The 4536-nt window shown below is 47.3% G+C and overlaps 1 non-coding gene across 1 annotated transcript; it reads right to left on the reverse strand.

The window, feature by feature from the left end:
- Window positions 1-692: 692 nt before the first annotated feature.
- Window positions 693-765, reverse strand: Trnar-acg (transfer RNA arginine (anticodon ACG)). Its single transcript has one exon. It is a non-coding gene; the product is annotated as a tRNA-Arg (tRNA).
- Between the last annotated feature and the right edge of the window lie 3771 nt (window positions 766-4536).

Consider the following 4536-nt stretch of genomic DNA (forward strand, 5'->3'; position numbering starts at 1 on the left):
AGGCGGATTTTGGGCTCACAGCTCACTCAGCTGCCTCTACCCGTACCCTCCAGAGGAAGTGGAGGCCCATGACGAGGACACAGTCGCGAAGGGCGGCCCGACTTCTTGGTCGAGCTGTTCAGTGAAAATTTATATTCAAATAGTTTCACAGAATAGGTTGGTATCGCCATATTGCTCAAGCACTATTAGTCCACATCCGCCATTTCGCGGGACACTCGTGAAGCCTGCTTCTTGGATCCACTTTCATGAACTCTCATTCATGAAGTCTCCTTCATGAAATCTCATTCGTGAAGTCTCATTAGTGAAGTCTCTTTAGTGAAGCCACCCGTATTTACCCGTGAGTATTGCGCGAAGGTTTATGCACAATGAGTACTTATTTAAGGAAGGGGCGACGCGGACAAGCCAGGGCCCAATATTAGGCCTAACGTCATGCTTCGAGGTGTACGGTCGTGTACCCGTGTCAGCAGTTGGAGATACAATGAGTATGGCGTCGCTTGGAACATCGTGAGGCTCAACTTGAAGGATGCCTAGCGGAAAATATGATAGCTTTGAACTATGATATGACTTGAAGGAAAATATGATAGGTTTCAAAAAAGGTTGCAACGAATACACTGACAAGCCGCTTATGCTTGTGCACACACGCGAACAAAAAAACGGAAGAGCACACGGTAAAGAAAAAAAACAACAACAAACAAACCTGCCAGAATTCGAACCTGGGTTCTTCTGATCCGTAGTCAGACGCGTTATCCGTTGCGCCACAGGCCCGAATGATTCATCGGGCTGTTCGAAATAATTTATTTTCAAATAATTTCACAGATGAGGTTGGTAGCTTCATATTGTGCAAGCTCGAATTTTCCAGTTCTGCAGGGAAGTCGTGAAGCCTGCTCCTTGAAGCCAGTTGAAATCTCATTCGTAAAGACTCATTCATGAAGTCTCATTCGTGAAGTATCATTCGTGAAGCCGCCTGTGTTTACCTCCGAGTCTTGCGCAAAGGTTGATTCACAGGGCGCATTACGGGGAGGGGCGACGCGGACATGCGACGGCCTAACATTAGCCCAGTGACATGCTCACAGGTGTACGGTCGTCAAAACGTGTCAGCACCACTACATACAATGAGCATGACGTCGATCGTTTGGGGCGTCGTGAGGTTCAACTTGAAGGCTACCTAGCGTTACGTCTACACATGGGAGGTTAGGCGTAACGTCACACTTTGAAATGTGGCGTTGTCAACAGGGGTGCGTTATCAAAACTGCTAATTCTTCTCACCGTATGTCAACTGTAGAAGCTAAAAGGCACTGAACAACGAATAAAACAGAACAAAAAAAAAAGACACACTTCGATTGGCCACACGGGATCCGATTTCCCAATGGAGACATGAGCTGCTTTGCATATATGGGGTGCAAGGTTCCACTCTTCCGGTAAAGAGTGTGAGGTGGTATGCATTATGAGTGAATCCAGGTTTAATCTCGCGAACAGATTTCTCTGCGTGCTTCCCACTGTCTACCGTGTGGCTCGTCAGTCCCTACGAGGCCTGTGCCTACGAGGTCCCCTGTGCCGTTGGCACCACAACTGAAAATTTGTGTACGTAGGCGAAACAGGCTGCTTCGAAAAGAGCATAAAGCAGTATATACTGTTATGGTGTGAAACGGAGTAAATGACATCACGTGCCCCTGCCGAAAATACAGAACTGCTGACGACGGAGACTGGGGAAAAACACGCGGAATCAGCACCGCGAGGAACATCAGCGCAATAATAAACTGAGAATAATTTTTTTCTTTTTAATTTTATAAACGCTTCTACAAATATCCTCGCGCCCCGACGAACCTTCGTAAAACCCTCCACTTCACCGTACGACAAGCTGTGCGTACCGGCTGACGTCGTAACACCTCACAGGGAAAAGGCCGTCGTAAGCCAGCGCATACCGGATAGTTGCTGCTCTTCGCCTGTGATTGAAATCTATATACTGTTGCGGCTGTACCCACCGCGGTGGCTCAGTGGCTAAGGCGTTGCGCTGCTGAGCACGAGGTCGCGGGTTCGATTCCCGGCCGCGGCGGCCGCATTTCTGATGGAGGCGAAAAGCAAAAACGCCCGTGTGTTCGAGATTTCGGCGCACGTTAAGGATCCCCAGGTGGTCAAAATTAATCCGGAGCCCTTCATTACGGCGCGCCTCATCGCCTACGTTGCGTCGGTGCGTTAAACACCAGAATCAATCAATCAGTTGCGGCTGTGCTGTCGCGAGGTGGCCCCCGAGCGAGCCTTACGCCGTCTTCTGCGGTGTGCGCGGTGCATGTTACGCGGGAATACGTTCTTGAGTAGATCGGGGGAGGGGCCCTAGGGGTGGGCCGTTGTAGCCCGGTGTATTTATTCCTAAGTTGTAGAGGACCTAGCGGCAAGCCTTGGTAACAGAGATAAGTTGGTATTGTTGTAGGAGATGTCCTTTAATTAGTTCTGGCGACGTATTTTGGATTCCGCGTTGAAGGGGCAAGGTCGGGAAGGCGCAGTTAGCGCGTGTATGATCTCCGGATGTTTGTATCGATGCTTTCTTTATCGTGATTGTTGAGTAGGGAATATGAGACTGCCATGTTCAAGCTTATATAAGCAGTGCAGTGTTTACAAAAACATGTACGAGTAAAGAATTGTGGACGTTTAAGCATCGACCGTGTTCTTCCCCGGTTGTCCATGCATAAAGCATATAATACGTCATTTTTTTACATTTACATTTTACAGCCTCCTTCGTAAAAACACCATGATTTGTACCCAAAAATTCAAAATCCCTCCCCTTTCCTCCAACCCCCTCCCCCCACAATATCATGAGTGCGATTATGGTGGCGGCCATCTTGCTTTTGGTATTATCTCCCGCGGCCGCGAATGGTATATTTCTAGTCATGGCAATGTAATATGTCAAAACGCGCAGACGCGCAGACTTATTTTTACACTTTCGTGACTATTGACTACGCCTATTGAATGTCAAATATGTGTGAGTAAAAAATTGGCCGCGTATCTGCTCCTTTCGTTGCAAATGCCGTCAAAAGACGATAGTCTTTGTCGACATTTGCCAAGTAAATGCCTCCCTTCGCTTTCGCGCTCACCTCTCATGTTGTTCCTCTTGCGTCGCACTCCTCCCAAGGTAAAGACGACAAAGGCTTGCTTAAATCATTTTAAATTTCCCGCGTTCCACTGCTCCAAACCGGGTGTCTCGATGCCAACGCTGACGTACGGTGAAAACGCGCGTGAATCGAGGCGCGCTACTTCAACGTTTATAAAACCGCGTTTCCCTAGTCCACGTGCGTTGCAAGCAGAACTTGGAACCTATCTAGTGGAACCTTTCGTAACTGTTGCCGGTTGATTCTTTAAAATGCCGCAAGAAGCTATAGTGGCGCGGGCGACAGCAGGTGACGGCGAAGTGAATTTTTTTTCTGGAGTTTATGAAGTATTTAATTTTTGCCAAAGTCAAACATGTTTGATTTTTTTTATAAAGGAACACTGCAAACATCACTTGTGTATTAATTTGTTGTTTTAGATTTGCGTAATGTCTTGTTCTTCTTCAACAATGTTGACAGGTATGAACATTTCACCGGACTTAGACGGGTAGTTTTAGCTGTGACTATATAATACTATTCCGCAGGCATTGTTTTCTTTGGCCGGGTGGCTGAATCGAGTCACAGACAGACAGACGGACAGACAGACATACAGACAGACCAAAGACATACAGACAGACCAAAAGCCCGATCCCGACGTAATAGAACCAGGATCCTGCGCACCCCCTCCCGGGATACATGACTCAAACTTAGACCAATGCTTACCAGTTTGCCGGCACGGGGGGGCGGGGGGGGGACGAGGATTGGTATTAGGGGGGGGGGATGGCTTCAATATCTACGAAACAGGCTGGCCGGGCTGCATCTTCTGCTGATATGTTGGCCGCTCACTTGCAAGGATGGTCTTCTGTCAGTGAATGTCGGACAGCCAGGCGAGCAGTGATCCCTACAAAAACCGGTAAAAAAAAACACGTTGACCTTTACTGACCAGCAAAGCTTTCTTCAGTTACAAAGCGTGCAGAAAAACGGGCTTCAACAGCATTTCTTCAACCCTAATGCATTCTCAGTTCTGTTTACTCGAGTTCGGCATCTCTTTCTGGTCTGGTAGGATTTTCATTCCCTTTGCTATAGCATTTGCTTCCCTCCCACAATGTGAAGAAAGGGTTCAAGGTGTTTGATAAATTGTAATACTCCAGATTCGGTATTATCCTTTCCAATTTCCCATTTCTGATGCAAGGAAAGCACAATACACGGCACTCAACTTGTGTACACTATATAATAACACATGCGACACGAATTCCGTAACAAATAACACAAACCGTCCGCACGGCTCTAAGCTACGATAGTCGCTGCCACGGGTTTCAGAGTCAAGAACCATGATATTTCGTACGTACGGTCTTATCGTTTGGTTAGATAATCAACAATGTCGCTGAAGTTTTGAGTTTTTGCCTAGGGTCTCACATTAAATATCTCCACATAAACCCATGGATCCCTATGGATC

This window comes from Haemaphysalis longicornis, unplaced genomic scaffold (assembly GCF_048455015.1).
Source record: "Haemaphysalis longicornis isolate Haplotype H1 unplaced genomic scaffold, Haemaphysalis longicornis Haplotype H1 scaffold_1, whole genome shotgun sequence".
In the NCBI taxonomy this organism is placed as follows: Eukaryota; Metazoa; Arthropoda; class Arachnida; order Ixodida; family Ixodidae; genus Haemaphysalis; species Haemaphysalis longicornis.